This window comes from Lissotriton vulgaris, chromosome 4_1, assembly GCF_964263255.1.
Source record: "Lissotriton vulgaris chromosome 4_1, aLisVul1.2, whole genome shotgun sequence".
NCBI classification, from domain to species: Eukaryota; Metazoa; Chordata; class Amphibia; order Caudata; family Salamandridae; genus Lissotriton; species Lissotriton vulgaris.
Genome location: NC_141691.1, coordinates 1,075,447,550 through 1,075,475,081, shown reverse-complemented (window position 1 = coordinate 1,075,475,081; position 27,532 = coordinate 1,075,447,550). Strand labels below are relative to the sequence as shown.

At 46.5% G+C, this 27,532-nt stretch overlaps 1 protein-coding gene across 1 annotated transcript in view; it reads left to right on the top strand.

Moving 5' to 3' along the window:
• DNAH5 (dynein axonemal heavy chain 5) overlaps nucleotides 1–27,532 on the top strand; it is a 5,605,957-nt gene that overhangs the window by 1,387,711 nt on the left and 4,190,714 nt on the right. The window lies entirely within an intron of this gene.

Here is a 27,532-nt window from a genome sequence, read left to right as displayed (position 1 = left end):
CCCTTGTCTTTTTCATAATGAACATATCTAATCATCCTTTAGCTCTTCCAACCACTGAATGATATCCACCATTTCACTTTTATATTGGGTCATCCATTCATTCTTTCCTCCATCTTTCAATCCTTTACCATTACATCCATCCATTGGCCTTTCCATGCATCAGTCCATCTGTTCACACATCCATAATTTATGCATGCACCTATGCATACATTTGTCCTCCCATACATTCTTCATTTGACCTACCCATCCATCAATAAAACCTTTCATACATCAGTTGATCCTTTTGTCCATCTGTCTATCCAGCCTCTTAGGATTTTAATTTACTTTGCCATCCTTTCACCCACCCATTTATCTTCTCAGATTTCCATTTACTTTGCCGTCCTTTCACCCGCCAATCCATCCATCAATCCCTTCTCAGATTTCCATTTACTCTGCCACCATTTCATTTATCCATTTATCCTCATATTTTCATTTACTCTGCCATCCTTTCACCCAATAATCCATCCAATAACATTTTTTCAGATTTCCATCATCTGATAGCGACTGCAGATTTTTTACCTTTGAATTTCCTAGGCGTCAGACTGGAACCAGAAACTTTTGCGTGAACAGTACTCCTGCGTGCCATCAGATGGCGCCATTTGGCTCTGCCTGACATCGGCGTCGTTAGTCAGTTAAGATGTCGCGGTCACCTATATAGGCGCCACCCTGGTGCGCGGACGTCAATTCTTTTCTTTCTGCGCTAGTTAAGCACTGATCCAGAGAAGATCTACCCCTCTGTCTCTTTTTGATAGACTTCTTTTGACATTTTGTCCAGGAATTGTTTTCTTGTGTGTCAAGCTATGTCCTCCAAAAGTTCAGGATTTAAGTTGTGTGGCGCCTGTCACCACGCCATGTTGGTAACCGACTCCCATCTAGTCTGCTTATGGTGTCTCAAGTGTGACCATGACATGAAGTGCTTGGATTGCCAGGCCATGTCGCTGAAGGCCTTGCGGGAGTGATCTTTGAAGCTCCTTGCGGCCTAGCAGTCGCACTATCGAGCATGACTCCTCAGAAATCCCGGTCCCGTTGGAGAAAGAGAAGGTCACGGGAGCGCTCCAGGAGCCCCAAGTCCTCTTCCTCACACTTGAGGTTCTCGGGACATTGGGGGAAGAGGCATAAAAAGAAGTCCAAACGGACTTTAACTTCACATCGTCTGTTGACGAGACACGTAAGGAGCATCGACTCTCTAAGCACGGTTCTGCAGAGCCGGAGCCAGGTTCGACTCCGCGCCTTCCCCCATTTCCAGAAGCCGGCGTGACCCCCTCTCAAATGAAGGAAATCTACGAGGCCATGCGCCATACATTTTATCGGGCGGACCCCTCAAATAAGTCTCCGGGCTCTGCAGTGTCGGAGACGGCCCCACCAGGTACTACGCCAACGGCCTTGGCATCGGTGGGGTCTCATGTATTCAATTCTAGATTGACCCCGGGGTGCTAAAGCGACCTTCCCCGGCATCCGTACCGAAGTCTATGCCTCCAGCGCCAGCCCCATTCTGTAACCTGACAACTCATATTAACGTTGGTCGACTCCGGCACAGACGGAGGCCAAAGGTTCTATGTTGTTGCAGGTACATTTTTAGGAAGTTTCAGGCATGGGTGAGGATTGGAAGGGGTCTGTGGATCCTTTGGAACAACAGTTAGACTTTCTTGTGGAACAATTGGACCGGGTTGAGGATCTTGGCGAAGCCAGTGGACTGGACACATCTCCAGATACTGGTATGCTCTCTCTACCTATTGTGCCTATGGAGGAGGGGGCATCTTATTCCATGGTGGTCAGGAGGGTAGCAGAGGTCCTTGTCCTGGAGCTGCCCTCTGTGCAGATCAGGACTAATCTGTTGGCTGAGGGGCTTTAGCCTGGGGCTTCCTCATCGGAACCCCTTGTGCCCTTTAATGAAGCACTGCCAGATATCCTTTTAGGCATGTGGTGCAAGCCTAGCACAGGCGCTCCTGTGAACAGGGCTATTGCAAGCCGCCATTCCCCTGCACTGGTGATCCAAGGTTTCTCAGCCCACACCCCACCTCTAAGAGCTTAGTTTTTTAGGCTTCATCGTCCCCTGGCGTGTTCCCTTCTGCTCCTCTGGATAAAGAATCCAAGAAGCTGAACGTGCTTGAAATGAAGATGTTTTCTTCTACCAGCTTGGCATTGCGGTTGGTGAACACTGCGTTCTTATTGGGCCGTCTCTTGCTCACCCTTTGGCGAGGTTCACCATCAGGTGTGGCTTAGAAACAATAGACTCGCTGGGTACAGCGGTTTTGGTAATGATGGTCTTACGGCACTATGCCTGGCTGAGAATACCTGGCTTCTCGTTTAATGTCCAGGTTAACCTCATGGACATGCCCTTTGACGGGACTTGTCTTTTGGTGAGAAAGAGGCGATGGCATTGTAGTGCTTAAAGGAATCTCGTGCTAGGGCCAGATCCCCGGGCTTCTCAGTTAAACCTCATAACCAGTCTAGCTTTCTCTTCTTTCATGGCAATGGAAGGGGTTTTTAACCACGTCAGCCATAACCCAAGCCCATGTCCTGCGCAAACTCCCAAAGTTGTTTGAGGACGTGGACGCGGTTCGTTCCGACCTCATAGGAATGGTAGTCAGAAGTTGGCTGCCATCAAGATTCCAGGAGCTGCAGCCTTCAAGCGTTTCTAGTTTGGTTATGCAAGGCCAAGTTACTCCAGTCAGAGGGAGAACTCAACACCATCTCCTCTGCTGGAGGTCCATAACATCGAACAAATGGGTCTTGTGGATCATTCAGGAAGGTTTTTTTCTCTTCCCTTTCTTTCGTTTCCGACTCCTTTACTGCCAACTCAAGAACGGCTGGTGGAGGATCATTTAGTATTACTCTGAGAGAAAGTTACAGCTCTCCTGGCGAAGGGAGCTATAGAAAGCGTTCCGATTTCAGAAGTAGGCAGTGGTTGCTACTCCTGCTACTTTCTGATACCGAAAAAGAACAAAGGGTTGCAACCCGTTTTGGACTTTCGGACCGTCAATCTCTTCCTCAAAAAGGATAAATTCAAGATGCTCAAGTTGGCTCAGGTCTTGTCGGCCCTGGACCACAGTGATTGGATGGTTGTGTTTGACTTGCAGGATGCATATTTTCACATTTTTATCCTGCCTGCCCATGAGCGGTACGTACTGCTCAAGATAGGCCATCAGCACTTTCAACTTACTGTGCTTCCATTTGGTCTTACCTGTGCTCCTGGGGTGTTCACCAAGGTGATATCAGTGTTGCAGCTCATCTATGTAGGTTAGGGGTGTCATTCTTCCCTTATCTCGATGACTGGCCTTTGAAGGATTCTTCGCCTCAGGCTGTCATCTCCCACCTCTAGACTACGGCGGACCTCCTGCATTCACTGGGGTTCTCTATAAACGTGCAGCAGTCACACGTGTCTCCTTCGCAGACGCTCCCTTTATTGTGAGCTGTTCTGAACACAGTGCAGTTTCATGCTTATCCTCCCGAGAAGCGAGTCCAAGATATTCAGGCTATGATATCGATGTTTTATCCTCTACCCTGGATTTCGGTAAGAATGACTCTGAGGCTGCTGAGACTCATGGCTTCCTGCATCCAGTTGATAAATCATGTCAAATTGTGTATGTGGGTTCTGCAGTAGGATCTGAAGTTCAAGTAGGTGCAGCATCAGGGGAATCTCTCCAAAGTGCTCCAGATCTCGGAGGGAACTGCAAAACGCCTGCAGTGGTGGTTGATGAACCGCGATTGGGTCAGTGGCAGACCCCTCTCTCTTCCCCAACCAGATCTCACAGTAGTGATAGATACGTCACTCTTGGGATGGGGCACCCATCTAGGAGAGGTGGATATCAGGGAACACTGGTGTAGGAAAGTACCCTTTTTTGCATAGTTACCCCCCACTTTTTGCCTGACATCTGATGCAACCAGACTTGATGTGCCCTGGATCCCTGACAATCAGGTTCCCAGGCCTGTGTTCTTTCTAGAGACTGTACCTTTGTGCCCACAATTTGCATATCTCTGACCATAGGTAAGCCTCTTATAAAAGGTACCATGGGTACGAAGGTCACTATCACCAGTAAAAGCCTCTACGGGCTGCAGCACCTATTGTGCCAGCCTAAGAGGCCCTGGACCTTAACACCCACACACTGCCACTGCAGACTGGATATAAAGTGCAGAATTATGAAGCACTTTATAATTTGTTTATGAAGGAACACATTTTAAGTAACTTCATCAATGAAATGTTGCATGAGTGGTCTAATTTCTTCCCAAGAATTGGGAAAGAAGGTAAGCCACTGGATCAAGACAAAGGTCACCAAGACAACCACTGGGGGTCACCAAAAGAAAGGAGTCACAAAGCCTCTGCAGGGGAAAGAGCGTGAGAAACCGAAAGACAAAATACCAGAGTCTCCTAAAGGTCCCGGAAATCCTGGTCAGGCGGCTGGGCCCAAGAACTTTTCCCAGCCCACTAGTGGGTGCAAGGGGAAATATGTTGATTCTCCATAAGGCTTGGTGTTTCCTCTATAACAAGAAGGAACACAGAACTGGAGATTCTGCCTGTCCCAACAAACCAGCCCCTAGTCCCCCACCAGTCTCTACTGGTATGGCAAACCCCCTGATGGGATCAATTGTGTGCCCAGAGCAGATCAGGGTTCACGCTGAGGCTGTTTTAGTCTTTGATGGGGAGGGAGGGTCAGTCACTTTGGCTGTCTGGCGCCCTAATATAAAGAAATACCTGCAGTACCCCTTAGTAAATGGGACTGAGATAGAAGCCCTGAGGGATACATGTGCCAGTATCACCATGGTGAGAGATACATTGGTTTCTCCAGAGCAATACCTAACTGGAAAAAACATATCCAGTTACCATTGCTGACATTGTCACCACTAACCATGCAATGGCTATGTCGATATTAGACTGGGGGGGTGCTGGCCTGAAACGGGTAGTGGTCTCTCTAACGCTCACAGCCGCCTGTCTGCTTGGAAAGGATCTTGAAACCTCAGCATGGGCTGAGGTAGAAAGAAAGACACTTGCAGTCATGCTGATAATCTCTGAGAAAGTGTGTCTGAAAGCAAGAGCACAGTGCCTTGCACTGGGTGAAAAAGGTGGATTGGAGCCTGAAGTGATGGCCCAACCTCCCAAGAGAAACGGTAGGAAGACTGGTGAAACAGCTTCCACACAGCTGAGAGATCAGGACCCCTTCCCTCAGGGAGAGGACTTGTCAGCCCCCAGAGGGCACGGAGCCCATGGAGCTAGAACCTTACGAGGTAGAGCCCTTGGAACTAGGGGGACCCTCTAGGGAACAGCTGTGCCATGGGCAGCAGGTCTGCTCCACTTTTGAAGTCCTGAGTCAACAGGCTGCTGCACTTGAGGATGGAGATGTCAGTGGCTCCCGCAAGGTCTATTGGGAGGAAGGACTCCTGTACACTGAGGCCAGAGACCCCAACCCTGGTTATGTTATGTTATGTTATGTTATTAACTTTTTGTATAGCGCACAGATGCCGCAGCCAAGAGGCGTCCCGGCGCTTTTGGAGATAGAAGACATAACACACCAGTGATGACCAAAACACAGAGCTATACAGCAGAGAATAAATGGGTTTTTAATTGTTTCCTAAACTGAAACAAATCGTGGATGGAACGGAGTGAAGCAGGCAAGGAGTTCCATAGAGTAGCCGCCATCACCGAGAAAGAGCGTCCACCCATTCTGGACTTTTTAAAACGAGGAACAATGGCCAAATTAGACCCTGCAGACCGCAGAGCTCTTGCGGGGACATAGTGGAGGATGGTCTGGGTGAGAATGGGGGGGGGAGGCCAAATTGAGAATTTTAAAAGTGAGGCACAAAGCCTTGAACTTAATTCTTTGGCCTACTGGTAGCCAATGAAGGTCACGGATAGTACTGCGAGCTGAAACAAATTTGGGGAGGCCGACCAGCATCCTAGCCGCCGAATTTTGTACCCGCTGAAGACGGGCAAGCTCAGCTTGATTAACGCCCAGAAACAGAGAACTGGCGTAGTCCAATCTGGTCAACACCAGAGCTTGGACTATGATCTGCCTGGTATCCGCGTCAAAAAATTTAAAAATAGGCCGTAGGCTTTGTAGAGCGCCAAAGCAGATTCCTGCAACACGTTTAATGTGGGGAATAAAAGACAATTGATTGTCAAGCCAGACGCCCAAATTTTTGACTTCGGTTACAGGAGTAGGAACAGGACCCAATTCAGAAGGCCACCATTGGTCTCCCCAGAGCTCACTGTCTCTACCGAAGAGAATGACCTCCGTCTTGGTGGCATTGAGTTGTAAGCGATTGTTCGCCATCCAGCCGGCAACCGCTTTGAGGGCTGCCTGAAAAGTGGAGGCGTTCATATTGGAATCGCCATTGAGTGACACCGCCAATTGTGTGTCATCGGCGTATGACACTATTGTAAGCCCAAAACTAGCAGCTACCTGCGCCAGCGGTGCAACATACAAGTTAAAAAGGGTGGGGCTGAGGGCCGAGCCCTGTGGCACTCCCTGTAGAATGGGGCGAGGGGCAGAGATGTAGGGAGGAGTAGAAACTTTAAAGGTTCGACCCGTAAGAAATGATCGAAACCATTCAAGCGCCTGTTCTCCAACTCCTGCCTCAGCGAGGCGATGTAAAAGGATGTGGTGGGAGACCGTGTCGAACGCGGCACTTAGATCCAATAGGATCAGTGCCGCCGTCTGACCTTGGTCAAGTATATTCCTGATATGTTCCACCACTGCCAAAAGAGCAGTCTCAGTACTATGACCGGCTCGAAACCCATTCTGGGAGTTGTCCAGTATGTTTGCTTCTTGCAGGTGGAGGGATAAGATCCTATTAGCGTGAGCTTCAGCTATTTTAGCCATCCAAGGAAGGAGGGAAATAGGACGGTAATGCTCTGATTTGGAAGGGTCAAGAGACGTTTTTTTTAGGATTGGTATAATAGTGGCCTGCTTCCAAGCAGTGGGAACACTACCAGTTCTAAAGGAAAGATTTATTAAGTTCTGCATCGCCGGATAACAGCAATCTGCGAAATCACGAAATTGCATGGGTCTCATCGGGTCCTCCGGAGAACCTGATTTAACTTTAACCGTCAGATTTAGGAACTCCTCTTGAGTGGGGCCTGGAATGATTAATAAGGCTTTAGAGACCGGAGGGGCACTGATAATTTCACTGACAAAAGGCGTGGCAAACGACCTGTATATGGCCTCCACTTTTTCAACGAAAAATGAGGCCAGATCTTTGCAATGCGTCATAGAGGCAGTGAACGTGGAGGCAGTTCTTTTGTTGGTGAGGTCCTTACACACCCTAAAAATGGTTTTAGTAGGATTCGTGCTGCTTTTTATTTCTTGTGAGTAAAAAGCAGCCCTGGCTGAGCATATGGCCTTATGATACGTCCTGATGCAAGATCTATAAGTTGCTTTAAGATCAGTATCATAGTTTCTGCGCCAGGCGCGTTCTGCTTTTTTACAAGATGCCTTCAGTGCCCTGAGGGATTCATCATACCAGGGACTGGGGGGGCCAGATTTAGCTTTGCTCCACCTAGCTGGTATGAGGGTATCCAAAGATTGCTCTAGCCACTTGCAAAAGTCGTCATAGCCCCGGGAAACTTCCTCAGGAGGTTGAGGATGGTGCTGCAGCAACAGATGGTGAAAGTGCTCTAAGTTCAGGTTTCTCCAAGGACGCTTAAGAGTCTTAGGCAAGTTGTTATTGGCTAAAGGGATGTCAATGGCAATATGCGTTTCGATCAGATGGTGATCAGTCCAGGCCATAGGCTTGGGCTGGAGCACTTCAATATTAGAGGAGATGTTTGTCAGAAAAGGATCCAACAGGTGTCCGCCAATGTGAGTCGGGGATTCAACCAGTTGGACTAGATGAAATGCCTCAAGATCAGAAAGCAAGCTTTGGACTGGGTTGGAAAGTGGTGCTTCCATATGGAGGTTCAGATCACCAACAACCGTAAAATTGTTGGTTTTCAAAACTAAAGAAGAGACCACATCCGGAAGGCTGGCACGAAAGGATCCATCCGGACCTGGGGGCCTATAGATTAAAAGTCCCGCAAAGGTGAAGTGGGGACTTACAGTGATGTTAAAGTGCGCACTCTCACAACCAGCTATAGTAGTGGGAGACCAGGCACACGAATAGCAAGTTTTTAATGCAACTGCAATGCCACCGCCTCTACCATTACGATGGGATGAGTGCAAGGTATAGCCAACTGGGAGGGCTAAGTTAATCACAGCCATAGAGTTGTCATGGAGCCACGTTTCGGTGAAGAAGAAAATGTCTGGATTTTCATCATTAATCAGAGAAAAAATTTCTTGCGAGTGGCAGGCCAGTGACCTTACATTCAAAAGAAAAATTTTAAGAGGCGAGATGACATCAGGGCCCCGTGTGGGTCCGGTGATGTGAGCTCTAGGGGGTTTAGGTTGAAAACGCAGGATGGGTTGTGGTGCCGGGAGACAAAAGGAACAGGTAGGGCACTGATAAGGACCGCTAAGAGGATCCAAAGTGCCATGACGGCATCCACTTACCCCTGGGCGCAAAGCGCGAATATCTACCGAAGATAGCATCCTGAAGTAGTAATGGGCCCTGCCAGGCCCTGCCTAGCGCGGACGAGCGCAGACGGGCAGGACTCTGGCTGGACTCAGGCGCGATGAAAGGCGCACCGCTGCGCGTCACCGCTGCGCGACCCGAGGGGGGCTCAAGTAGGCTCACAAGGGCGAGATCTCGCGAGATTGCGCGAGAGTGCCCCAGCCCAAAGCAAGATGGCGCTCGAACTCGTCCCCGGTACCCCGTGATCCCGGACCCGCCAAAGGCAGTGTGGATGGTCCCCAGGGGGGTTTTATGGTGCAAGGATGAGGCCAGGGGGTCGGTGCATCTAAAAGCAAGGTATAAGCAAAGTAAATCAAATAAAATGAAAAACGGGATTTTAAAATTCAAAGAGCAGGCAAAAAGCGCAGCTAGCGCTAGCGAGGTCCAATTGCATAGTCACCTTCTCCAGGCTGACCTGCCGTCTCTCGCTGCCTCAAGTAGGCTCACAAGGGCGAGATCTCGCGAGATTGCGCGAGAGTGCCCTGGTGCCACCAGAAGAGTGGTAGTGCCTCAACTGTATAGGGAGTTTTTACTCACTGTAGCCCATGACCTCCCTCTAGCTGGACAGCTGGGCCAGACCAAAATTTGGGAAAGATTGATCCCCCACTTTTATTGGCCCCAGATGTCCCAAAAAGTGAAAGAGTTTGTAAGCTCCTGTGACACCTATCAAACTAGTGGCACAACAGGAGGATACCCAAAGGTCTCCGTAATCCAACTATCAGTGGTTGGGGTTCCCTTTGAGAGGGTAGGAGTGGATATTGTGGGTCCACTAGTCCCTCCCACAGCCTCAGGAAACAAGTTCATATTAGTAGTATGTGATCATGCTACTAGGTGTCCTGAAGCCTTTCCCCTTAGGACTACTACAGCCCCTGTGATAATCAAGGCCTTCATTGGTGTCTTCATCACGGTAGGGTTTCTTAAGGAGGTAGTATCAGACCGAGGTTCCAACTTCATGTCTGCATACTTAAAGCATGTGTGGGATGAGTGTGGAGTGATCTATTAATTAGTTCACAACAACTTACCATCCACAAACCAATGGTCTTGTTGAGAAATTCAACAAGACATTGAAAGGCATGATAATGGGACTACCTGAAAAGCTCAAAAGGAGATGGAATGTTATATTGCCCTGTCTGCCTTTTGCCTACAGAGAGGTGCCTCAGAAGGGAGTAGGGTTTTCACACTTTGAACTTTTGTTTGGCCACCCTGTAAGGGGACCACTCTCGATTGTGAGGGAAGGATAGGAGAGACCCCATCATGTACCAAAGCAAGATGTGGTGGACTATGTACTAGGCCTTCATTCTAGGATGGCAGAGTACATGCAGAAAGCATCCAAACACCTTGAGGCCAGCCAGGAGCTCCAGAATCTCTGGTATGACCAAAAAGCTGCACTGGTAGAATTCCAACCGCAGCAATAGTTGTGGGTTTTGGAGCCAGTGGCACCAAGGGCCCTTGAAGACAAATGGAGTGGCCCTGACCCTATCCTATAACAAAAGAGTGAGGTCACCTTATTGGTATACTTGGGTGCTAGCTGGTCCCCAAAAGGGTGATACATGAGCACCGCCTCAAACTCTATTGTGACAGGGCTGATGTAACCATGCTTATGGTTACTGATGAGGATCAGGAGACAGAGAGTGAACCTCACCCTGACGTCCTCTCCTACAGCCCCCTAGATGGGTCGGTAGATGGTGTTGTCGACTCAGATATCCTCTCTACCCAACAGAAAGCTGATTGCAGACAGGTTCTGTAACAGTATGCACAGCTCTTTTCCTTGACCCTGGTCAGACTCCCTGGTGTACCCATAATGTGGATACTGGAGACAGCTTTCCTGTCAAAACAAAAATCTATTGCGAGTCTGACCAAGTCAAGGAAAGCATCAAGGCTGAAGTCAGGAAGATGCTGGAGTTGGGGGTCATTGAGCCTTCGGATAGTCCCTGGGCCAGTCCAGTGGTCCTAGTCCGCAAACCTCATTCTCAGGGTAGAAATAGAGAAATTAGGTTTTGTGTGGACTACAGAGGCCTCAATGCTGTCACCAGGACAGATGCACACCCCATCCCCAGAGCTGATTAATTGATAGATAAGTTGGAGGGCTGCCAAATACCTAAGTACCTTTGACTTACCTTCAGGGTACTGTCAGATTGGCAGGGCCCCTGGAACAAAAGAAAAGAAAGCATTCTCTGCACCTGAAGGGCAGTTCCAGTTCACTGTGATGCCCTTTGGTCTAAAGAATGCCCCTGCCACCTTCCAAAGTTTGGTGAATCAATTTCTTGCCCGGTTGGAAGTCTTTAGTGTAGCTTATCTTGATGATATTGCTGTGTTTTGTTCTTCTTGGCAGGATCGCCTGGTCTACCTGGGGAAGGTTTTACAGGCCTGCAAGCTGCATGCCTAGCTAACAAGGTATCCAAGCGCCAGATAGGGCAGGAACTGTTGTGTACTTGGGCCATCTTGTAGGTGGAGGCCAAGTTTAACCCCTTCAGCCCAAAATGAAGATCATTCTGGATTAGGAAGCTCCAGCAACGCAGACCCTAGTCAGGGCATTCCTTGGCTTAGCTGGGAACTATAGGAGGTTTGTGAAGGGACATGGATCCATTGTGGCTCCCCTCACCTTTCTCACCTCCAACAAGATGCCCAAGAAAGTGAATTGGACAGTTGGCCGCCAAAAGGCTTTTGACAACCTAAAAGAGGCAATGTGCTCAGCACTTATTCTCAAGGCTTCAGATTGTTCAAAGGAGTTCATAGTGCAGACTAGTGCAGACTGATGCCTGTGAGCTAGGAATAAGAGCGGTCCTATCCCAGACACATGATGATGGACAAGACCAACCTGTTGCTTTCATAAGCAGAAGGCTACTCCCCAGATAACAGCATTCAGTGTCATTGAGAGGGAGGCCTTTGCTCTGGTTTTGTCCCCGAAAAAGTTGAGACTATACTTGTTTTGTACTCACTTCCTAGTTCAGACTGACCACAGGCCTCTCAGACAGCGGATGCAGATAAAAGGAGAAACCCCAAATGTTGGACATGGCCCATCTTCCTACAGGGAATGGACTTTACTCTGGAACATAGACCTGGGACTGCCCATGCCAATGCAGATGGCCTTTTCAGATTTTTCCACTTCGACAATGAAGAATCTCTCGGTAAAAGATGAGTCTCATCCTCTTTCCTCTGGGGGGCTGAAGTGGCTGTGTAGCAGGGAGCCACTTTATGCATGGTTACCACCAACTTTTTGCCTGACATCTGATGCAACCTGTCTTGATGTGCCCTAGGTCCCTGCCAATCAGGTTCCCAGGGCTTGTGTTCTTTCCCAAGACTCTGCCTTTGTACCCACAATTGGCACATTTCTGCCCACAGGTAAGCCCCTTATAAAATGTACCATGGGTACCAAGGGCACTGTGACCAGGGAAGGCCTCTAAGGGCAGCAGCACCTATTGTGCCACCCTTAGAGGCCCTGCACCTTAACACCCACACACTGCCATTGCAGGCTGCGTGTTTTGGTGCAGAGAAAAGTGAATAGTCAACATGGCACTCATCCCTGTGTGCCATGCCTGCAACCCACTGCCTGGGGCCAAGGTAAGTCACCCCTCAAGCAGGGTGCCGTAGCCCTCAGGTGAGGGTACGGTGGTATGAGCCCTGTACCCCTACTGTGTCTATATCCATTCTTAGACAAGTGTAGTAAAGCCATGAAGAGTGTATGGTCAAGGAGTTGGTCATTACGAACTACACACCTCCATAATGGCTTTACTAAAAGCTGGTAAGTTTGGCAGCAAACTTCCCAGCACATTAAACCTACACTGATGCCAGAGTGGGATTATTGTAAAATGCAGTCATATCCCCACAAAAATGACCGGCCCAGCCCTGGTGTGGTTCCTGAATGGCAGCCCACCATTTGCCACCACCAGACAGGTTCCTGAACCCCTTGGTAGAGAGCCTCCGCTCTCTGGGTACAGAAAAAAAGCCCATCCTGCACAGAGGTATCATTCTTCCTCATCCAGGATGGGCTGGGTCCACGAAGGGGAAGCTATAAAAGGCCTGCTGACTTTGGGAGCTGTGTCTGCCTTTTCCTGCCCCCGGCAACTGGCTCCCACCAGTTCTGCCCCCTCCTTTGGGTGTGAGAATCGGTGGGAAAGCCAAGCTAGGACGAGAGGTATGCCCACTGTTGGACTTGGCCCTTTTTCCCACTTCATCCCACTTGTGAGATGAATGAATGAATGAGGTAGCATTCATACAGCGCCTGGTTACCCAAGGGCATCCCAGCGCTAATAGTAACGCAGATACCAGTTCCAAAACATATCAAGGGAAAAGGAGAGTTTTTAGCTGCTTACTGAAATTCATATAGTTTAATTGTGACCGAGTATGGAGAGGGAGGCGGTTCCAGGTCTTGGCAACATTGCATGAAAAAAGGCGCACTCCATTTCTTGTTCGTTTAATTTGCGGGGCTGTCCCCAGATGTTTACTTTCGGATCTTAAAGAGCTCTTTTGGGCTGGTAGGGATGGACCATAGAGCAAATCAAAGGGGATACTAATACCAGAAAGTGCTTTATGTGCAATGTACATAGCCTTAAACTGAATTCTCTCCTGGATTGGGAGCCAATGCAGAGAGGGAAGAGCAGGTTTGGTTGAGAAATGTTTAGGGATATTTAGGAGCAGCCGAGCTGCACAGTTTTGTATTGTCTGTAGTGAAAGTGGAAAGATGTTTACTTACATGTGAAACCAATAACCATTTTTCTTCCATCGGAACCCATGTTATTAGTTTTGGGCCTAAAATGTTCTAAGAGTTAAACTGTTGTTTTGTATGGAGGAAAAAGTAATTATGACCTAAACCAAGAAAAGTCTTACTTACCTTGCATTGTGAGATCCCTCCGTGTAGTATCTAGGCATACCACCCCAGTAGTCAAAGTAATCTAAGAATTATCTAAAAGTATTCTAAAAGAAATTGTTGTGCAATGTAAACTGCTTTTAAACCAATGTCAACCTGTAACTATTGCAAATTCATCAACAACTGCATTACTTTGTGCAGTCTTGCATTTAAGGGCATATTTTACTTACATGTGCAAAGTCCTGCTTGGTTCTAAAAATAAAACATAAGTATGCCTTTTTTATACTCACCTAATTGGTTTGGATTTAGTCTCTGAGTGTGTGCCATCAGTCTTGATTGAGTGAATACAATAAATACTTAACACACCTTGTGGATAAGTCTAACTGCTCACCCACACTACCACAAAGAGAGCTGTAAGTACTTATCTAATTTAGCCTCTGCTACACCTCTGGGGACACAATGGACTTTGTGCTCACTATACCTCACTTTCATATAGTATATACAGAGCCAGCTGCCTACAACTGGTCTCTGACAGAGGCAGGGGTCTACGTCAATTTGTTGGAGCTTCGGGCGATCTGACTAGCATTAACAACATTTCTTCCCTTTGTCAAGGGAAGTTAGTGCAGGTATTTTCGGACAACACTACCGCCATGTGGTATTGCAAGAAGCAAGGAGGGGTGGGTCGTGTACCCTTTGTCATGAGACCCTTCATCTCTGGGCAAGGCTGGAATAGCAGCACATAATCCTTGCAGGTTCTCTGAATGCCAGGGTGGACAAACTCAGCCGTCGATGCCTAGCGGATCACGTATGGGGTCTCCAGCCAGACTTGGTGCAAGGTCTCTTTCAAAAGTGGGGAGAGCCTTGATTAGATCTATTTGCATCCAAAGAGAATGCCAACAATGTCAGCAGTTTTACACGCTGGAGTTTCCAAGGTGGCTATCGCTCGGTGTCGCTTTTCACCGCGAGTGGAGCTCAGTTCTCCTGTACACCTTTCCACCCATAACACTTCTGCCCAGAGTTCTCAAGAAGATCAAGACAAAATGGCTGAAGTCATTCTTGTGGCTCAGGACTGGGCATGGAGAGTCTGGTATCCAGAACTTCTGAGAATGAGCATTGATCCTCTGGTCAGACTGTCCCTTCGAGAGACTCTTTTGTCGTAGCAGGGTAGGGTCCTCCACCCGAACCTGGCAACTCTCCGCCTCCTTGCGTGGAGATTGAGCGGCAACAGTTGATAGCTTTCAACCTTCCTCCCGAAGTGTGTAATGTTATCTTTGCGGCCAGACGGCCCTCCACTATATATATGGTATACGCCTGCCATTGGCAAAAAATATATATATTGTACAGAAAGGTCTATTGACTCTCTTTTTGCTTATCTATGTAATATTCTTCTCTTTAATCTTACTCTTGCCCAGCAGGGCTCTTCTTTGGTACTCTTAAAGGTTCTCTTTTAGCTCTGCCAGCTTTCTTTCGGCTGGCGGACCAACGTTCTTTGTTCAAATCCCCTATTGTACATAGGTTCATAAAAGCGTTTGTACATATGTTTCCTCTAACGCATTTATCATGCCTCAGTGGGACCTTAATTTTGTTCTCAGATACCTATGTGTGCTCTCTTTGAGCGTTTGCACAATTGTCCCCTCCAGCTGCTTATAATCAAGATAGCCTTTCTAGTGGCACTAACATCTGCTTGGAGGATGAGTGAATTGCAGGCTTTGACATGCAAGCCTCCCTACATGATGACATGTATGGGTAAGGTGGTTCTACTCACTCGTGCCTCATTCCTAGCAAAGTTGGTGACTCCATTTCATCTGAGTCAATTGGCCACGCTGCACACCTTTTTTTCTCACCTGCATCCCTCAAAGGAAGACGAGCATCTTCACCGCTCCAACTTAAAACAGCGTTGGCATTCTACTTTGCCCACACAAAATAGTTCCAGGTGAGCAACCAACTCTCTGTGTGTTGCTCAGGAGCTAAGAAAGGTCAGGCAATGTAGAAACTGACAATTTCGTACTGGGTCATTATCTGCATTAAACTCTGCTCCCCCCTGGCTGTGAAGCAGCCTTCTGAGGGCTTACAGGCCCATTGTACCAGGGCGAAAGCAGTCACCATGGCATTGACTCAGGGTGTCCCAGTCCTGGTTATCTGCCAGGCAGCAACGTGGGCATCTCTGCACATGTTTGCCAAGCATTACTGCCTGAACAGTCAGGTCAGCAGGGACGGGCACTTCGCCCGTTCGGTCCTGCAGGACTTTTTAGTTTAGAAAATCTGTCCGAAGCCCACCGACAGGATGGTATGGCTTAGGTATGTATTCAACGGTAAGGAATCTGCAGCTAGAAGTCTCTATCAGATGTAAATGTTACTTACCTTTGATAATGCATTATCTTGTAGAGAAAATATATAGCTGCAGATTCCTTACAGACCCATTCATGCCTCTCCACTCTGCTGACCCTTTTTTGTAAGGCTAGCGTATTCCCTTTTCAGGGCCCTAGTTGTCACACTCACACAAGTCAGTTCATTTCATGGCTCTGAGCTACTGGCGTGGAAAAAGTGAAAACAAACTAATTCTGTGCACCTGGGCTGGTGCCTATGTAGGTGATCACGATGTCATAACCGGCGCTAACAACAAAGTCACGTGAGCCCAACGGAGCCCCCGACAGCGCACAAGGGTACTGCTCACATAAAAGTTTCCAGAACCAGTCTGATGCCTGGAAAAACTAACGGTAAGGAATCTGCAGCTAGTTATTGTCTCTACCAAATAATGCGTTACCGAAGGTAAGTAACTTGTTCTACGCTGCCGTCCTTTATCCACCCATCTGCTCAGCATTTCATCCACCCTCCTTTTACCCACCCCTACCCACCCACTTATCTATCCATCCTTTTATCCACTCACCCACTCATTCTTTCACCCTGGCATCTATCCATCTTTTTACCCACACATCCATCTTTTTACTCACCCATTCTTTTCTCCACCCACCCATCCATCCTTGTATTCACCCATACTTTCACCCACTCACTCATTTATCCTTTCACCCCCTCATGCATCCGCATGTCCATCATTTCCCTTTTCTATCATCCCATCATTCTTTCTTCCTAATAGAGGTAACAATAAGCTTTTATCTGCCAAGTTGCAGACAAAAGAGGCCCATAAAGAACCCCACCTCACTGTAGCTGCTAAACTGGGCGTTCACTACTATGCAGCCTTGGTATTGGGCAGTCCTGACATTTGGTAGTTCAAGCAGCAGGCATCTAATCAGAAATGTTGGCCGTTGCTCTTATAATTATACAAAGTAGGCACTGTTATGAGGATACAGTTTTGAGACTGTTTTGTAAATCTGCTTTACAGCAGGGGGTCTGTCTGTAAGCCTTGCAGTAAACTTGTGCTTTACAAAAATATCGAGTGATAAAAGAACAGTGCATTTGTTCTGTTGTTACAGACCGGTTTAGACTGGAAGTTCTGAGGGGGCTTTCAATGACTATCGATTTGCAGAACTCTGTTCTTGATAACGACTATTAACACGTGAATATGGTGCCAACTCTGTAGGTTGAGACTAACTTATGTATATTTTTGTTTACACAGACTGCAACACTGCAGGAGCAGTGGGAGGTAATGAGTCTTACCAATTGTTTTCTGATGTTTTTGTGCGTGTTCTTGAATTACACTTTTTTATTTAGCAGTGCTACTAATCCTTCTCTTTATCTTACATGAAATATTTTTGTTACGTTTCTGAATATACAATGGTGTTAGGGCAATTGGTCACACTCAAGTTGTATGCAAGTGTCTATTATGTTGATTTAAGGTGCGAAGGGGGAATAAAGTGGTCCCAATCCCTTACTGACCGTATTATTTAGTTTAAAGTTCATGAGGTATTTGTCCTTGACAGTGGGTGACCCCCATCCCACTGGCGAAGAAGAAAGAGCCGAGGTCGGTCCGGACAAATTTAAAATATCACAGAAAAAAATTCCCAGACTCAGCTTATCATATGCAGTGTTTTATATACAATTGACAGAACTCCTATTTAGGAGACTAGTCAGTAAAGACAGCCAACACGTGTTTCGCCCCCTTACATGGCCATCCGGCCTGGGGCTTCCTCAGGGCGTTAGGTTTGTATAAGAACAGTAATCGTCCAAGCAATTTGATAACCTTGCAATGGATCTCTAGATCATAGGGATCAATGCCTTGCAGCAACCAGTCTCAGCAGTCAGCGACTGCTGAGACCGGTTGCTCCCAATTCGTTTCTCACAAACACCTTTTTCATTAACAATTACCTTGGTGGTAGACCGTCACATAGTGTGCCTTTGGGGACATTTTCATCTAAAGATGAAATGTGGTGTTTTACCTTATATAATATGATTTTTTATTTCATTTGAACATTCCTGATGATTACGTGCATTTTGGCTATTACATTGCTCGATCACAAACTGCTGCAATGCAACTTCAATGGTAGTGGACACATAATCAACTTTATATTAGATGAATTGTTGGTTAAAGTATGATAATGTTCACACGTAAGGGGCGGTGTCTCGAGGTACAGGCATATTTGGCAGGGCTATACCCAAAGAACGATTGTGTTCTCAGGGAGATCCACCTGGCGGACACCAACTCGGGTTTGTGAAATACATAAACTTGTGAATGTTTTACCGCATTACGGGGATTAGTCTCCACTGAACAACTAGAAGATTAGGAAGAGTACGGATCTGGTTGACCTACTCTCCTCTGAAGACCCTGTGACCGAATTACGGAAGGGCGGACAGTGGCACTGATCGCAACAGTCCTGACGAAGACCGGGGTGACCTTTTTAGGCACAATTCAAGCGGTCGAAACATGTTGACTTCAGCAGTGGTAGGAGGGAAGTCTTGAGGAACCTCATTTTCTCAACAAGACATTTCCCATCCTTTTCTTATTTTTAATCCTGGTAGGGGTACTTAACTGTGTCTATTAAAGTAATTCTTTCTATTGGCATCCTTAATCAGTTTTAATCACATCCCTATACTGCACTTTTTTGTCGCACTATCAGTTGAGCCACAGGGTGTTCATTGCACATTTTGCATCTTATTTGTGTTACTCGTTGTACGTATCTACATTATTTGGTTGTACGTCTTGTAGTGTGGAATTTATTATTTTTTCCCCCTCCCTAATGCTCCGCCCTGGATGTGGCTACACCAGGGCGTCTGTAGCAGACCCTATGATGAAGCATGTCACATACCTTGGTATGTGAGTGAGGGCAGTTTTTCCAAACTGAGACATTTTTCCTGGTTGTGTCTCTTGTGTTCTCTACATACCCCTTATGTGTGAACATTTGATTGTATTTGGGGGCCTGGGGTAGTGGAGTTTAAACAATAATGGCCCTCTCCCCTCCTTTGTGTTGATAAAGTATGATAAGAACATGTTTATAGCATTGAAAAGTTATTTTTCGGACTATATTGCATTAGCTAGCAGCAGTTACACTTACAAAATTCTAGAATTTACTAGACCGACAATCTAAATTGGATTTCTTAATGGGCCTTTATGAGTGTTTCTTTGCCGTAACACATACCTGGCAAAGTATGTGATTGGTTCGGTTAGACAAATGGGCACAGTAATTTTCTTCATGGGGAATGTTGAGCGCTAAATTACTCTATTGCATGCCTGACATTGTAGAATATATATTTCTGCAGGGCACGTGGGCTCTTTATCCACTTGGATGCTATGGCTCCTCTGGATCTTCCATATAATTTCCATTGAAATCAATGGAAACTCCATGACGAGTTACCCTTGTCATTAGCGGCGAAGAGGTTAAAACATTGGGGTAGCTATTGGCTTTTCATGGCAATTCAACATATCTGATTTCCTACTTTATTGGTTCATGTTCGGTACATGGACATCTATCAAATAAGCCAAGAAATCACGCTACTGCCAAAGCATTTCAGATGCCATCTGTTCAAACCTGAAATGCATCTCAAATTGCACCAACCACCCTCAGCAACTCTGCACCTCCTTTCCAAAACACTTAAATAAACAGCCAAACATCTGGAGTTCCACTTCCCAAGAAAGGCATACATGACCACATTTTTCTGCCAACCTGCCTTATTCTGTCCACCCCACTAAACAACTGAACCTCTGCTCTTTCAAATTACTCTCTGTACAATAAATAAACTAATTAAAACCATCATCATTTTACACTGCACTGCATATGCCGTCTCCACCTCGCACATCGCCACCATCTCACTCCGTACTTGGCCCTGCTTTTCATTGACTTTGAAAAAGCTTTTGATACGGTTGATTGGAGCTATCTGGAGGACATGCTAGAGGTGATAGGTTTCGGCCTTTCATTGCGGTGCCTCATCCGTGTTCTATACTCCAGCCCTAAAGCGAGGGTTCTAATTAACGGTGTGCTGTCAGAGACATTCCCCATTCAGAGAGGCACTCGTCAAGGGTGTCCGCTCTCGCCACTTTTATTTGTGCCAGCGATGGAGCCCCTGGCCTCTCTCATACATCAAGATCCCTGCATCCAAGGTTGGGCTTGGGATCCCTTTAAGGTCGATACAGTCACCCTTTACGCCGACAACATTCTCCTCTTCCTGGCGGACCCCGAGAACTCTGGCCCACGGTGCTTGGATGTCCTCTCCGCCTTTGAACGGGTCTCTGGCCTTCGGCTCAACCTGGTGAAGTCCACTCTGGTTCCCCTCAACCCGTCTCATGCCTGTTTTGATTGGCAAACAACCATTCCTCTTCGCAGGCAGTCCTTCAAGTATCTGGGGTTGTGGGTTGTTCTGCTTCCAGATCTCGAATGGGCCCTGAATAGTATGCCCCTGGTCACCAAGGCCAAGGCTGACCTTAGGAGATGGAAATCCCTTCCTCTTAACCCCCTTGGCAGAAGTGCCCTTTTTAAAATGATGGTTCTCCCCCGATTCTTATATATTCTGCAAAATATCACCTTTCACCTTCCTGTGAACTGGTTTAGTGAGATTGTTAGTACCCTCACCCGGTTTTTATGGGGGGGGCGGGAGACCACAAATGTCCCTGGCACACTGCTGCATACCTCCTTATGACGGGTGCATGGGTGTAACCAACCTCCACCTTTACTATCTAGCCACAAAACTCATTGTGGTCCATGACTGGTTCCCGGGCAGCTGGTCCAACCCGGCGTATCAGATAGAACACCGAACGATGGACTTCCCGCAGCACCAGGCCTATTTGCATGGATCTCCCATACTGCAAGACCTCCCCTTCATCACTAGGTCGGTCCTCTTGGCTTGGCACACTGCTCTACGCCACACAAACTGGGATGGGAAACTTACCAGACAGACGCCCCTGTGGAGAGGCACTTGGCTGCGAGAGGCCTCGTCTCTTCGGGACTTCCGTCGGTGGGACCACATATGGATCTCGCTTCTTGGGGACGTCTGGGTGGGGGACCATGTCAGAATCTTTGCAGACCTGCAGCAGTGCTATTCCCTCAATTCCTCCCAATTTCACAAATATCTACAGCTTTGGCATGCCCTCGGGGTGCACATTCCGTCTCCCACCTCCCTCCCTGAGTTTAGTCCCCTCGAGGCCCAAGTGATGATGGGGAATCTGGGTAGAGGGGGGGGGGGTCACGGATTTATCGCTCCCTCGTGAACAATGGCCTGCAAACCTAGGTTTGTTGTGTGCCCGCTGGGAGGGTTGGTTGGACTCCCTGGAGGATGTGGACTGGAGGGATGCTCTTATGGCCCCCAAGACCTTGACAACCTCAACCCAACTGTGTCTAGTCCAACTATATTACCTACACATGCAACACCTCAACCCTGCGCGCCTATACAAAGCCCGGCTGCGGCCCTCCCTGGCCTGCACGCGCTGCAATCATGCCCCAGCGGATTTTTATCATATGATCTGGCAATGTCCTGTCTATGCACCATTCTGGGCGGGTGTGGAACTAGAACTCATACAGACCCTGGGGTGGACGGTTCCCCTTGACCCATTGCGTCTGATTCTAGGCGTGTTTGATGGCCTGGACGGCTCTTGGGCCGAAAAGCGCTTCCTTGGGACAGAGGTGGCGGTGGCGAAGCGAGATAGAGCGGCACCCTGGTCCCAGGCCATACCCCCTACAATGCGGAGGTGGAGACGGGGGTGGACTCGTGTGGAACTCAAGAGGATCCCCTTTTTGAAGCCTGGGGCTGCCCTGAACTCTTCAAAAAGATATGGGGTAAATGGTTCAACCTATTGTCCTGAGGGGTGTGTGTGTTTTTATGATTTGAGATAACCTCAAGCATGATTTAACCCGAAAGAATGAATCGCAAGTCTCTGTCGTCCTCCATACCGCTGTACATTATCCAGATATTGTGCTTGATTTTGCTGCCAATGTAAATTTGTGGTTTGTTTTAAAATCAATAAATTTGATTATCAAAAAAAACCCATCATCATTGCTGGATCACCTACTGATAATAATAGACAATCGGTTCTTTTGGGTGCACTAGATTTCTTAACTTATATCTCATTATACACAACATATTCATTCATTGCAAAAATGAGTAAATCAAAACTCAATTACAATTTAGTTAATAAAGAGAGGAATCCAAACCATCTGCAGAGTTTGCAAGATACTTTATAAATTTTATTCATTTATAAGTACTATCATTTTAAAGGTAAAAAAAGCTGTCAGTTTTATACAGTGGTGCATGAGGTGAAAATATGTGACAATTGTTGCTCAGTGTAATTTTGTGCCATACAATATACACAGTGTCGATTTTATGTGGCAGGAAGGGTTTAGGGGAAAAGGGGGAAGCGTGACCAATATTATACAATTATTCAGAGTATTCTGTATACCAGAATAGTCAGTTTTAAGTACAGAGTCTTTGGAAAATATGGTCCACTGATATGCAATGTCGATGTTTCAACCCTATGGTCGCGCTCTTGAAGCGTCTGCGCGGGTCTTCATCAGGACTGGTAGAGTGGGGTAGGAGGGGAGAGCATGGCAGCCTAGTGATTAAAAAGTATTTGTCAGGTTTGGTTTCGCACTATTATTTGTTATAAACAACTATGGTTGTTACATCATGTTAGAAACTCACCTCCAAGTAGACCCAGCTTTCCTTTGGAGTATACTGTAAGCAGATAGTCAAACAGGAATTGCACGATTCCTTGTGTGTCGGGTTCTGTGGGGAGAGTGCCGCCTAATTAGATATTAATCCGTCATGCCGAGTGAATTAAATTCATAACAGCTTCGAGAAGCACCCACATCTCATGTGCTTACCTCGATTAAGTTTGTGTGAGTTTCCAATTTAAATTCTAATTCTGGGTTTCATTCAAGTTGCTCGCCGCATCGATCATTATTGCTGCTGATGCATCCAGTAGTATCTAAGGGTGAAGGGGCAGTTTTAGCCTTCAGCGTCAGCAAGGGTAACTGACTATTAAGGTTAATGGCGGCGGGGTTGCAGGCATTTCAACTGCTTACCTTTGGCAGTGTTTGAGTTTCTTTATTTGCGGTCCCAAAGGATCCGAGTAAGAGTTCAAGCCGGCGGCGGGATTCGCTCTGTCCCGGATCGGCTTCCCAGCGTGAGTGACAGCGTGAGACAATCTAACTGGATATAGCCAGATCTATATATCTTAGGGCCTAAACGTGATTGCCAGATCGATTAACCTTAACCTTAATAGTGTGAGATGTGGGCGCTTCTCGACGCTGTTATGAATTTAATTCACTCGGCATGACGGATTAATATCTAATTAGGCAGCACTCTTCCCACAGAACCCGACACACAAGGAATCGTGCAATTCCTGTTTGACTATCTCCTTACAGTATACTCCAAAGGAAAGCCCAGCTGGGTCTACTTGGAGGTGAGTTTATAACATGATGTAATAACCATAGTTGGTTGTAACAAATAATAGTGCGAATCCAAACCTGACAAATACTTTTTTAATCACTAGGCTGCCACGCTCTCCCCCCTACCCCACTCTACCAGTCCTGATGAAGACCCGCGCAGACGCTGCAAGAGCGCGACAATAGGGTGGAAACGTCGACATTACATATCAGTGGACCATATTTTCCAAAGACTCTGTACTTAAAACTGACTATTGTGGTATACAGAATACTCTGAATTATTGTATAATATTGGTCACGCTTCCCCTTTTCCCTAAACCCCTCCTGCCACATGAAATCGACACTATGTATATTGTACGGCACAAACTTACACTGAGCCCCAATTGTCACATATTTTCACCTCATGCACCACTGTATAAAACTGACAGCCTTTTTTACCTTTAAAATGATAGTATTTATAAAGGAATACAATTTATAAAGTATCTTGCAAACTCCGCAGATGGTTTGGATTCCTCTCTTTATTAACTAATTTGTAATTGTGTTTTGATTTACTCATTTTTGCAATGAATGAATATGTTGTGTATAATGACATATAAGTGAAGAAATGTATTGCACTCGAAAGAACCGATTGTCTATTATTAGCCTTTCTGCCCAGGTTCTTAGGGATACTGGGTCACCCCATTGTTACTTAACTGGATCACCTACTGTGTCAGGGTCCCAGTTATATTCAAGACATTTTCCAAGTTTCCTCAGCAGCCATGCCATTCAGACCAATCAATAATGAATCACTCCCAACCAGAAAATTCTCACGTCAAATAAGCGCAATCTATATGAAGCGAATTGTGAAAAGCAAAATACTCAATTCAGGAGAACTGACAAGTGCGCACTTGTGGGAAAGGGCAATCTTGAAAACACTCCGCCTTTTGTTAACAATATACCACCTAACGTGTGGGAAGAGCACTTCAGTGCCTTGTACACGACTTTTCACAGCCATGACATGGGGTTAATCCACTTTGATCCACTTCAATTTACACAAGGCCTCTCGTTCAGTAAGGAGGAAATCTTGACCTCTATAGATGCAATTGTACCTGCCAAAACGCCTGAACCGGATGACATCCCGTGAGATCTATTCCGTTTGACGGGGACAGTTGGGACACCTATATACTGTTTTCACTATTTATCAATCAAGTAGTCGTATTCTTATCTGCCATTCCAGCTGACACTCCCTCTTTAGCAAATCAGAAAATCGCCACTCTCCTATTCGCAGGCGATACCCTCCTCATTTCTAAAACACCTATGGGCTTGCAAAAATTACTAAATAGATTTAAGTTCTTTTGCAATGAGAGGGGCCTTGAAATGAGCATCACAAAGACAAAACTGATGCTGCTGAACCCCCATAAATCCTAAAAAGGGAGCTTGACCCTAGATAACATCCCCCTAGAGAGAGTGAGCTATTTTGATTACCTGGGAATTAAATTGTCGGAAGGTATGGCCTAGAAAGACCATCTCATTAAGGCCTACCTCTAGTTTGCACAGGTAACTGGAGCTTTAAGGAAGGAACATTGTCCCTCCCACAAAAACCAATCGCACCTGCCCTGAAGTTATACAATTGAAAGGCTGTGAGAAGTGCCCTATACAAGGCTGAGCTCTGGGGCATGGAAAAAATAAGCGATCTCACAGCATCTGAGAACAAGTTCCTAAGGAACCTGGTGCCCCTTCCACTCCACTTTGCCCACTAAAGCTCAATATGGGCATTAAACGAATTAATGATCTAGCAAAGCGTCGCCCCGTCCTATTTTGGCAGAGGCTTGTCACTACCCCAGAACTGACATCATATGCAGTTGCTTTCAATGAGGTTTGTGCTCTAGATTCCATGATAAAAATAGGCTGGATTAAGCACATTAGAAACCACATGCTCAGTATTTGGCTACCAAGGCAGAGCATCAATTGCCCACCCACTACCAAAAAACGAATTACAAGATTGTATCAGGAATGGGTTGAGCAGAATGATCATAGGAATAGTAAACAGGGCTGATTAACCGATGTCAATGAGGTATTCACATGGTAATAGTTTTGGTCCATTCCAATGACATGTGTTCGGTCCTGCCACACCTAGGAGGCAGCTTTTCAGTTTGGAGAAGAGTAAGAATGCAGGGTGGTACAACTTTGGTCCCTTGCTGGAATAATCAAATTTTTGTCACATAAATATCGGAAAAATATTTGGATTGACCCACACTTTGACAGTCACAGGTTATTCTTTCTAGGTGAGTAAATGTACTGGGATACATGCATGCCATGCAACCTTTATCTCTCCATTTCAGAAATACTCAAGGTTGGTAGATTTCCGTGGTTGCCAGCTGCCTCAGTGCCCAAATTATGTAGCCATTCACCATGGTAAGTGAGAGCAAATGGGTATTTACCACACCCCGCTGTCAGCTATATATCAAAACTTTGCAAAAGCATACAAATTCACACTTGCTTGCTATGCAATTGCTTAGTGATTCTAGAATAGAGGGTGTTCTTGTAGTCCAGCTTGCTTCTGATTAGGGAGTGAGTGACAGTTTTCTAGTAGTCATTTGAAGGTCTTCCTCAGCATCTTGAGGGTGTTGAAGCAGTTTTCAGCATCGGTGTGGATTTGTGCAGTCATGTCCAATTTGTGGTTGATGAGTGTTCTGAAGTGTCATGTCCTTTAGGACTGTCCCATCATGTACATACCGATTACATACATTTTGTCCCATCCTCACAACACAACGGTTCTACACAGGTGACCTTTTACCTAGTAGTTTACTTCTGTCTCTTCGACAGTAGACTCTCGGTACCCTACCTTAATCTCTGTACCTGATATACATAAACATGTCCTCAGGCACAGCAGATATATTCTGTATAAGGGTCAACACTTTTTTCATCCATGGCCAACAGCCAGCTGTGCATGAATGTTTTAAAACATATCGATTCTAGAGGAAAACCTGTTGTGACCACTTTAGTATAAAAGACGGTCACTCCCCCATACAAAACAGAAGCAAATTCCTTCCTGGTTGGACTGAGATTCTGCAGGCTGATCCTTCGACAGGCAGAGACCTGACATCCCTTGCAGGGTGCCATCCTCGATGCAGAGATGGGGTCCTTCCTTCTAACTCATCAGGTGAGGGGTTAGTACTTCCCCGGGGGATTCTTGGCTCCATTAGTATCTATGCTGGCATTTACATACACATGCTTCACCTACATATCTAGGCTAGGTATATTTAGGTAGACTACGCATCGTAGGAGTACGCCAATGCTATTGTTTTATATATCCTGTTTATATTCATCTTATTAGGACTATGGTAGAACTGTATCTATTATTTACGATATTGGTGCTAGCGATCACATTTGTCTGCTCCTGTCTTTTAATTGCCGCAGCGAATATGTTTCACACTTGACTGACGCTTGACCAATAAATAATTATTGAAATCAATTCAATCATCCTTCTATGTGTATTCTTAGAAAAAGTAAGCACGAGTGGCTGAGCGAAAGATACCATATTGTTTTACACAATACTTGAGGAATCAGGGTTGTCATGTTCAGTGGTTGTCAGAAACTACACACTCCACTGTAGAATACAGTGGGATGGTAGTGGAACGGTAGAGCTAGCAGGCTTAATGACTAACTCATCCTGTGGGGATGTCCAGAGTCTGTATGCACACCAAGCCCTCAGTTCAGGTCATCCAAAACGTGCAGGACCTGGGGGTCCTAGGAACTACATGACAGAGGTTCCCGATATGGGTGCTGGGTGTGGGTCTGAGTTTGGCCAGCTACCAGTTTGAGTCCAATGGTGAGGTGTTCTTACTGAAGATCACATTTTTTGTCTTGTCATGTTGATATTGAGACAGTTGGCTGTCATCCAGTTAGTGAGTTCAGTCATGCAGGCGGTGAATTTCTTTCTTGTGTTGGGGGTCTTGTTAGAGGTGTTAGTACATGAGAGGATGTTTATGTCGTGTGCATAGATGACGTTGACCAGAGGGATCTTGTATGCATTGAAGAGAGTGGGGCTGTGCAATGAACCTTGGGGCATTCTGCAGATCAGATAGGTTTGCAGGCTTCCAAGGAGTAAGGTGCTAAGCTGACAGCTTGTGTACTATCTGTTAAGAAGGAGCAGGTCAAGCGGTGAGCAGGTTCTTGGAAACCATTCTTATGCAGGCGATTGGTGAGTAGGATCAAAAGCTTGAGAGACATCCAGGAGAATAAGAGCTGTTGTGTCTCCTCTGTCAAGGATCATGCGAATGTCGTTGATTGCTGCAATGAGTGCTGTTTCTGTACTTCAGTGAGCATGAATATGGACTGTGTAGTGTCAATGATCTGGTCGTTGTTGAGGTGGCTGGTGAGGAGTAGGTTGGTT